General features: G+C 45.5%; 1 long non-coding RNA gene across 1 annotated transcript; it reads left to right on the top strand.

Annotated features, from left to right (window-relative positions):
• The first annotated feature begins 1,932 nt into the window (after nt 1-1,932).
• LOC308575652 lies at nt 1,933-4,440 on the top strand. Its single transcript, XR_014002904.1, has 2 exons — nt 1,933-2,171; nt 3,603-4,440. It is a non-coding gene; the product is annotated as an uncharacterized lncRNA (long non-coding RNA).
• Nucleotides 4,441-10,741: the final 6,301 nt, after the last annotated feature.

The raw sequence follows: 10,741 nt of genomic DNA, 5'->3' as shown, positions 1-10,741 counted from the left end.
AAGAGTACCCTTGCAATCACACATTCTCCTGCATTCCAGCTGATCTGCACACTCTAAACTTTCAGGATGGTCATATGGGATGAGTAGCAATCTGGGCAAGGTCTGGAGCTTCTAGAAAACACCCTGAAACTTTTCCTACCACAAATGTTCCATTAAAAATACAAATTACCGGTATTGTCCCTGATGCTCTATGATTCCATGGAGCCCTGCCAATGTTTCAAGTGGAAGCTTCTTCTTCCGGACCAGGGCAGGTTAAGCACAGCAGTCAATGCCTGAACAGTCAAACTGTAAAAGTAACAGTATGATGTCACAGTGCAAATAACTTATCTTCTGATATACATAGAAATGTAAGGCTGTCATCATGCAGCCTGCATTGGAAGATTTGTAGAGAGAATGGGAGGGGGCTGGCCAGCTGAGCAAAACAGGCAAGTGCAACCCCCACAGATTAAATAAAAGGGGAGGATGGGTTAGATAGATAGATAGATAGATAGATAGATAGATGATAGATAGATAGATAGATAGATAGATAGATAGATAGATAGATAGATAGATGATAGATAGATGATAGATAGATAGATAGATAGATGATAGATAGATAGATAGATGATAGATAGATAGATAGATAGATAGATAGATAGATAGATAGATAGATAGATGATAGATAGATAGATAGATGATAGATAGATAGATATAGATAGATGATAGATAGATAGATGATAGATAGATAGAGATAGATGATAGATAGATAGATAGATAGATAGATAGATAGATAGATAGATAGATAGGTGATAGATAGATAGATGATGATGATGATGATAGATAGATAGATAGATAGATAGATAGATAGATAGATGATAGATAGATAGATAGATAGATGATAGATAGATAGATATAGATAGATGATAGATAGATAGATAGATAGATGATAGATAGATAGATAGAGATAGATGATAGATAGATAGATAGATAGATAGATAGATAGATAGATAGATAGATAGGTGATAGATAGATAGATAGATGATGATAGATAGATAGAGATAGATATAGATAGATGATAGATAGATAGATAGATAGATAGATAGATAGATAGATAGATAGATAGATGATAGATAGATGATAGATAGATGAATAAAATGTTTTCAGCAGGTGTCTAAAGCAACAGCAAGGTGCCTTCCTGATAGTAATAGGCAAGAGTTCCATAGCACTGTGCTGCCACACTAAAATATTTCCAGTCTTTTGGCCATAGCAACAACCATGTATGTTCTTCAATTGTCAAATTCCCTATTGTAGGTATATAGTTCAATAGAATATTATCCTCTGAAAATTGGAACTTTTTTGCACAGTCATATTTCTCCCCGCAATTGGTATATATACGACATTGTAAAAACATATGTTTTAAAGAAGCATTCATTGTTTGTTTGTTTGTTTTATTTAAAAAACCCAGTAGTTTACAAGAAGAATACATTTTAATTTCAGCAAGCCTACAAAGTTGTGTAAGTTATCTATATTTCTTCTTTTTTGCAATTTGTATTTATTGAATTTGCATGTTAATGATAATAGCATTGTTTGCATTTCTTTTCTCAGTAGTTTATGGATTTTAGCAGAGTTTTGATTTACTATTTTATTTCTATGCTACTTACAGGACTTTTTGATTAAACAATTTAGCAATTTTGCTAAATAAATGTCACATCAGCACCAGCCAGCAGGACCAAAGGTCAAGGGTGATAGGGTTCAGAATCTAGCAACCCTTAGTTCCCCATCACTGAAAATCTTCTTCAATGTATTCAAAAACAAACTTTTAGCACAATCCTCATGTGTCTACTTGGAAGTAAGCTCCATTGCGTTCAGCTGATATGGAATGCCAGCTGTATCGAGTAATCTCAGACACCCTTCCCACACCACCAGCCCACACTGTTTACCTGTTTCCTTTGCAAAGAGAAGGATAGGTGAAAAACACAGCGTTAAACAGGGAAGTCAAAATAATTAGGGCGCTTCAATGAAACAGCTGACAATTAAAGATCTAACGATTAATTTTTATTTCCTGGAATTGAGCAAGAGTTATTTCCTCTATGCACGCCAACAAACCGTATAAAAAGGGATGTCTCCCAACAGATTGCTCCAGAAGCATCTGATATTCTGAAAGTATCTCTTCGGATCCAGCAGGAAGCCAGGTAAATTGTTCCCTGTTTGTGGGTTTCTTATGATAGAAATACTTCTCTTTGTAGATTGTTAATTATCAGACTAACTTGATATTTTTTTTCTTCTCACCACTAAATCTTACCCAGAGTGAAATGTTGTGATAAATGTTCAACTTTTCCCCTGCACAAAATTCTGGAGGAATATTCAAAATGAGTGTTTCAGTTGAACTGTGGTTTGTGTTCAGATGCCTCTCATGAACATCATTTCATGGGTGTTCTAGTCTTCATAAGAAAAAAGTTTGTAATTTGGCGTAGCTGAAATTGTTTGGAGATACAACCTACCCAAAAAATATTTCCTACAGAGAAAATTTTTGGGAATTTGGGGGGCTCAAACGGAACAGAGGGGGCTCTCCTCTACAGAGTCAGATTGCTGGTCAACATAGCTCAGTACTGTCTACATTCACCGACAAGTGTTCTCCAGGATTTCAGACCGGGCCCTTCCCTATCCTATCAGCAGGTGCTGGTGGTTGAATGTGGAACCTTCTGCATGGAAAAAAATAATATGATCAGCCTCTTGAGTTATGGGAATTCAATAGCTCTTCCTGCCCTACCTGGAGATCCTGGGGATTGAAACTAGGAGTTTCTGCATGCAAAGCAGATGCTCAGCCACTGAGCTATGGCCCCTTCCTCAAGTGGGCACATTCTCATCATGCAATGGAAGAGATTCAGTAGAAGGAAAGCAACAAGCTTTGAGATGGTGGGTGCAGTGTATTGCAGAGGCATTCATTCTTGCCATGGAATCCCACCACAAGGGAGATCAGTTGCAGATTTAGGCAACAGTGTCCTTGCTATACCAGGTTGCCTATGATAGATCCCAGTTTCAGAAGCAGGGAAGCCTCTGAATGCCAGTGCTGGGAAACAGCAATGTAGAGAGTGCTGTTTCAACAAGGTCCTCTTTATGGTCTTCCCATTGGGTCCTCTCACTGGCCACTGTGAGAACAGGATGCTAGACTGGATGAGCCTTTGGTCAGATGTACAACTAAGATCAGGAGCTTGGGCCAATTTTCTCTCTTCCTACCCCTCTCTCTGATAGACATATAGCCAATGGTGGGAGATGCCAGAGACAAAAGAGGGAGGAGTAATAAATGTAAATGACACCTTTTCTGCAGTGGGCAAATTTCTGCATGCAATTGCACACTCCTCTGTCTCTTCCTTGCAGACAAGTGAGAGGATTTGACAGATTTCAAGAACACCTTTCAGGCAGGCCAAAAAAAGGGACTTGAAGCAGGGTCAGGGTCAGTTGTGAATTGTGCAGAGGAAGGGGTGCGGCTGTCAAGAAGGATCTGTGACTTGGGAAGAGTTCTGGGAGCTAGGTAGAGGTGCCTGGATTCGGCACCTGGGTCTATGTCTGTTTTAATCCAATAAAAAGTAGATTATAATTGCTGCATCCAAATGTCATTTCAGATCTACCCTCCCTGCTCCAACATGTCTTTCCTGAATGACAGTATGTTGTTGGAAGACTTCTATGAGCCAGAAATGGAAGCATTCTCCAGCCTTGACTCCTTCTCTTATCAGTATCCAGGCTGCTACCCACAACGTCCACAGTTTCCTGGCCGGAGTTGGGGATGTCCTCGGGGGTATCGCCCCATCACAGGGTGCATCCCCTGCTATCCTGGTCTGCCGTGTCCTCCAGGGTACCGTGTCATAAGGGTTTGTGTCCCTTTTGGCCGAGCTTCCTACCAAGGAAAAGGCTGGCCATGTAAATCCGAGACACAACATTGACGGAACATCCAAGAAAGAAAACTCAAGATTCTGACGCTTGGCTGAATGAATGAACATGGTATTCAGAAATGCTGAGTGCTCCAGAATCCCCACTGTGGAACCTGTGGGATTTGTGAGGCCTCAGCACTTCTCTTACCAATCCAGATGCTGCTTTTACTTTACTCCTTTGAGTTTTTTCCTATCTTGGCATGCTTATCTTAAGAGCAGGCTCCTGTTTCCCAGCCACACCTATCACCTTCTATTCCACCCATTACTGATGAACCAGGATCCTCTACCACAGCTACTTCAACTATGAAAGATACTAAGTCAACATGGCCAAAGTGAAGACTGGTGGTCAACCCTGTTGGCTTAGCCTACAATGATTTATCAGCTTTGTCTTTGTGGTGTCTAGCTCAGTAGGCAACATGTCTGATTATTGTTTTTTCAGTGTTCCCTGTTGCATTTATCTCCATCTGCCCTGAGTCATTTCCACTGACTCCTTCCTTCATTTTCTCATTAAAATGTTCAGCATATCATAGAATGATTCTGTTCAGTTTTCTTCTCCTTCCTTTCACTTCATCCTCTGTCGCAAGGTAACCAGTGTGGCATCTTCCAAAGGTTGCTGGTCCAAAGGTCAGAGATGAAGGGGTTTGGAGCCCCACAACATCTGGGAGGGGGGGCAACACATTACCTACCCCTGTTCTATGACAAGCACAACTAACCCCCTTATGCTGGTGGCCATTGTCATCACATATTTTGGCAGCAGATTCCCAAGTTTATTCATTGAAGAACTAGCTCCTTTTATGGTTCCTAAATCTGCCAAGATGGACAAGATACCAGACCACAGAACTAACCCTTCTGCTCGCTCACTTCTGATAGCCTCAATGCCAATCCCTTCCCTTGAGAGAGGGAATAAGTTCTAGCTCATGCCTAGAAAGGTAAAAAGGTAAAGGACCCCTGACAGTTAAGTCCAGTTGCAGATGACTCTAGGGTTCTAGCACTCATCTCGCTTTACAGGCCGAGGGAGCCAGCATTTGTCCGCAGAAAGTTTTTCCAGGTCATGTGGCCAGCATGACTAAGCCACTTCTGGTGCAACGGAACACCGAAACCAGAGCAATGCACGGAGACGATGTTTGCCTTCCCTCCAGAGTGGTACCTATTTATCTACTTTCACTTTGGGGCGTGCTTTTGAACTGCTAGATTGGCAGGAGCTGGGACCGAGCAATGGGAGCTCACCCTGTCATGGGGATTCGAACCACCAACCTTCTGATCAGCAAGCCCAAGAGGCTCAGTGGTTTAGACCACAGAGCCACCCGCGTCCCTAGCTCATGCCTACTGTATCTTTATCTTGGGCCAAGTCAGGTTGAACAAACAGAGGGTCCCTAGTTAGACAGGATTCAATCACATCCCATGAAAATCCAGCAGTTCAATTAAGGTTGGTTTGGTGCTCTCCCACAACCATAGGTGTCAATTCCCTGGGGCCCTGGGTGCCCAAGCAGCTCCAAAATTCCTCATGAAGGAGCTGAGCCCCACACTGCATGGCACCCATGGCCCTGGGCACCCATGGTCATGGCATCAAGTTGGCACTCCTGCCCACAACAGACTTGGAAAAAAATGGATTTTTCTGATAAGGTGGTGGCTTATCAGTGGTGACTGGTATCCACTGAAACTGGCATTACAGGAGTGGGAGCCTGAACTAAGAACAAGCAGAACCAGCTAACTCTAGTTTAGTCCCCACCAGTGGCGTAGCGTGGGGGGGTGCAGGGGGGGCCGGCCGCACCGGGCGCAACATCTGGGGGTTAGGGTTAGGGGGCGCAAATCCACGGGTTAGGGGTCGCAAATCCATGGGTTAGGGGGCGCAAATTACTTGCCTTGCCCCAGGTGCTGACAACCCACACTACGCCACTGGTCCCCACCCTCCTCTCTGCTGAGTATTAGAAGGGCAACACTGAGACTAAGGAGAAGGAAGGTTGGCAAGCACTACCACCACCTGGACTGGTTCCTGATAAGAAGGCAAGCATGTAGGTGGGGATTGACTGAGTAGCAGAAATCCAGGGAGCCAGCGTGGTGTAGTGGTTAAGAGCGGTGGACTCGTAATCTGGGAAACCGGGTTCATGTCTCCGCTCTTCCACATGCAGCTGCTGGGTGACCTTGGGCTAGTCACACTTCTTTGAAGTCTCACAGCCCCACTCACCTCACAGAGTGTTCGTCGGGGGGGGAGGAAGGGAAAGGAGGATGTTAGCCGCTTTGAGACTCCTTAGGGTAGCGATAAAGCAGGATATCCAACCCAAACTCTTCTTCTTCTTCTTCTTCTTCTTCTTCTTCTTCTTCTTCTTCTTCTTCTCCTTCTCCTTCTCCTTCTCCTTCTCCTTCTCCTTCTCCTTCTTCTTCTTCCAAAGGGAACAGCAGTGAGACTAAAAGGCAAATAAGGGGCAGAGGGGTGAGGTTTTGTGACATGGATTGGTGGGGCTTTGAAGGCGGCGGGGATGAAATAACAGTGGAACTATGATTTGTTAAAAGCATGCCACCAGGCAAAGCAGAAAGTTGGATTTTTGCTTTGCATAAATTGACATGTCATCCAACCAGCTGTTTTGAGACAGTGCAGATGAGGCCAAAGAGATGGATTTTCTCCCGCATATGCTACCATTCCAATGTAAGAGGAACTCCCTCTGCTGGAAAGCTGGAGGTCCTGCAATTTCCCGGCTCGCTCTTTTGACCTCCACTTCATTCCTATGAGATCTTTCAGCAAGGGTGCCTCAGGTCATTGTTACAGCTTGCTGTTCCATAGGCTTGTCAGGAATTGCCTGTCAGTCTATGAGGGTTCCATTTGAAGGGCAGCTACAGGCTGATTCTCTCCCCACATGCACCACTCCCTTGTTGTAACAGCAGAATCTCCCTCTGCTGGCAGGCTGAGCCTAATGCATCTTAAAAAGGTAAAGGGACCCCTGACCATTAGGTCCAGTTGTGACTGACTCTGGGGTTGTGGCGCCCATTTCGCTTTATTGGATGAGGGAGTCGGCATACACCTTCCAGGTCATGTGGCCAGCAGGACTAAGCAGCTTCTGGACAACCAGAGCAGTGCATGGAAACACTGTTTACCTTCCCGCTGGAGTGGTACCTATTTATTTACTTGGACTTTGACGTGCTTTCGAACTGCTAGCTTGGCAGGAGCAGGGACCGAGCAATGGGAGCTCACCCCGTTGCGGGGATTCGAACCGCCAACCTTCTGATCAGCAAGTCCTAGGCTCTGTGGTTTAACCCACAGCACCACCCGCGTCCCTTAATGCATCTTAGGTAAAGGTAAAGGTAAAGGTACCCCTGCCCATACGGGCCAGTCTTGACAGACTCTAGGGTTGTGCGCTCATCTCACTCTAAAGGCTGGGAGCCAGCGCTGTCTGCAGACACTTCTGGGTCACGTGGCCAGCGTGACAAGCTGCATCTGGCAAGCCAGCGCAGCACACAGAACGCCGTTTACCTTCCCGCTGGTAAGCGGGCCCTATTTATCTACTTGCACCCAGGGGTGCTTTCGAACTGCTAGGTTGGCAGGCGCTGGGACCGAACGATGGGAGCGCACCCCGCCGCAGGGATTCGAACCGCCGACCATGCAATCAGCAAGTCCTAGGCGCTGAGGTTTTACCCACAGCGCCACCCGCATCCCATGCATCTTACCAGGTCGCTATTTTGACTCCAGTTGGGACTATTGTTCTCATCACCCCTGACCACTGGTCCCACTATCAAGGGATGGTCATTTTGGACTCACAGCTGTCCATGGAGGTGCAGGTCAATTCTGTGTCCAGGGCAGCTGTCTACCAGCTCCATCTGGTACGCAGGCTGAGACCCAATCTGCTCACGGACTGCCTCGCCAGAGTGGTGCATGCTCTAGTTATCTCCCGCTTGGACTACTGCAATGCACTCTATGTGGGGCTACCTTTGAAGGTGACCTGGAAACTACAACTAATCCAGAATGTGGCAGCTAGACTGGTGACTGGCAGTGGCCGCCGAGACCACATAACACCGGTCTTGAAAGTTCTACATTGGCTCCCAGTACGTTTCCGAGCACAATTCAAAGTGTTGGTGCTGACCTTTAAAGCCCTAAACACCCTCGGTCCAGTATATCTGAAGGAGCGTCTCTACCCCCCATCGTTCAGCCAGGACACTGAGGTTCAGCTCCGAGGGCCTTCTGGCTGTTCCCTCACTGTGAGAAGCCAAGTTACAGGGAACCAGGCAGAGGGCCTTCTCAGTAGTGGCACCCGCCCTGTGGAACAGCCTCCCACCAGATGTCAAGGAGAACAACAACTACCAGACTTTCAGAAGACATCTGAAGGCAGCCCTGTTTAGGGAAGCTTTTAATGTTTGATGCATTACTGTATTTTAATATTTTGTTGAAAGCCACCCAGAGTGGCTGGGGAAGCCCAGCCAGATGGGAGGGGTATAAATAATAAATTATTATTATTATTATTAATTATTATTATTATTATTATTATTATTATTATTATTATTATTAGATGTGGGAGTTGTAGTCGAAAAAGAGCTGGGGGTGCAAGTTTGGGAAACATGGTACTAGGGTCTCTATCCCCGCTCACTCCATTCCCCAACCCTTTTCCCCCTAGTATTCTGACCATAAAGGCTCAAACAAATGAACCTGTCACTCTCCAGAGGTTCTTCAACTCATACACCCCAGACGGCCGGCATGGTCAACAGCGGGAGATGATATGAGTTATGGTCCAGCAATATCTGGAGGGGCAAAAGTTCTCTATCCCTGACAGACATGTTTAAGGAGGGCGTGGCAGGCAGAGTCAGCAGCAAGGGAGAATGCATGAAGCATTAACAAAGAATCACAACTGTATGTTATCATCATCATTACTCATCTGTTGAAAGACTTGCCTGCTGTCATCCATGCTTCAGTAGCCTCCGGGTTTGATAGCTATCATATACTCTGAATGGAGCTGCATCTAGAGGCAACTTTGAAAACTACCGCTCCTGTTTTTGGCAGGTGCGGGCAGATAAGTACACAGCTCACCTGTTTTTGAGCAACTGCACTGGACCTGATTCGAAATGTTGGTTATTTTTTCAAGGGCTGTGTCTATCCCTAGGCAACCTTCCGGGGTGGAGGTGGGGGCATACGACAGCGGTGGGCAGTGCCAGTGAAAAGATGGAGCAGAGCAACTAATGTGAATTTTCTTTTTGTGCCAAAGGCTAATATTTACCCATGCTCACGCATACTTCTCTGTCCTCCATCCAGACCAGCAAGAGGAAACATCAAGAGTCGAAGCATTCATTCTAGTTTGAGAAAATCATCCAAGCAGGACTAGTGAGGGGGGTATTCTGAGGATTCTTGAGGGCAAGAGTGAGGGGCCACATTCATCCCTCAAGCCTCATGTTCCCCACCCCAAATGTAAAGCCCTGAAGTCCTGATTACTGCTATGGTTGCCATATTTTGAAGAGCAAAAAAGACTTGTACTTTTAACTATGGATGCGGTGGCACTATGGGTTAAACCACAGAGCCTAGGGCTTGCTGATCAGAAGGTCGGAGGTTCAAATCCCCGTGACTGGGTGAGCTCCCATTGCTCGGTCCCAGCTCCTGCCAACCTAGCAGTTCGAAAGCACGTCAAAGTGCAAGTAGATAAATAGGTATCGCTCCAGCGGGAAGATAAACGGCATTTCTGTGCGCTGCTCTGGTTTGCCAGAAGCGGCTTATTCATGCTGGCCACATGACCCAGAAGTTGTACGCCGGCTCCCTCAGCCAATAATTCAAGATGAGTGCCGCAACCCAAGAGTCGGTCAGGACTGGACCTAATGGTCAGGGGTCCTTTTACCTTTACCTTACTTTTAACTATGGATCACTATGATGACTCTCATTTTACATACCCATGAAAAAGCGGAGGTGTCCTGGAAAAAGAGGACATATGATCTTGTATCAGCATCCCCCCCCTTCCTAGCATATGAGATCTTCTGCTGAGAGCTTGCTACATCTTAAATGGAGGTGAGTTCAGCTTCCTTCACCAGGAGCAAGGACTTATCCACCACTCGACTGGATACCTCCTTCAGTCTGCTTCAGTCCAGCTACAAAGCTTTCCTTATCTAGTCCATCTGCAACTATCTTCAACCAGTGGTGGATTTTGGACCCTCCAATTTCAGATCCTCCAAGTGTCCCTATTTTCCAGAGATAGTCCTGGATTTACAGAAGCCATCCCAGTTTCTGATTCGATCCCAAAATATCCCGCTTTTTCTTAGGACATCCCTATTTGCATCAGACAAATGTTGGGAGGGTATGGAGTGATGCGACCCCCAAGTCAAGGAGATAAGTAACTATACAACCTTTACAACAGTGTTTCCCAACCTTGGGACTGCAGCTGTTTTTGAAATACAACTCCCATCATCCCTAGCAAGACCAGTGGTCAGGAATCCATTATAGGAATCCACGAGTCCATTATAGACGTATCTGTGCCTTCATTATCTCCTGGAATGCAAGATGTTGTACCAAACCAAGTTGTGCTCACAGGAGATTTATTGAAAAGAATACAGTCGTACCTTGGAAGTCAAATGGAATCCATTCTGGAAGTCCATTCGACTTCCAAAAATTTGGGAACCAAAGAGCGGCTTCTGATTGGCTGCAGGAAGCTCCTGCAGCCAATTGGAAGCCGTGGAAGCCCTCTTGGACTTTCAGCTTCCAAAAATAGTTCATAAACCGGAAGAGTCACTTCCAGATTTGCGGCGTTCGGGAGCCAAAAAGTTTGAGAACTAAGCTGTTCAAAAACCAAGTTACGACTGTACAACTATGTTAGCCATTTCAATTGTTTTCAAAGTGTATGAGAAAAGAGGATGAAGAAAACAACACAACA

Source organism: Podarcis bocagei (assembly GCF_964188305.1).
Source record: "Podarcis bocagei genome assembly, chromosome: 16".
Classification (NCBI taxonomy): Eukaryota; Metazoa; Chordata; class Lepidosauria; order Squamata; family Lacertidae; genus Podarcis; species Podarcis bocagei.
This window is presented reverse-complemented; position numbering and strand designations above follow the sequence as displayed.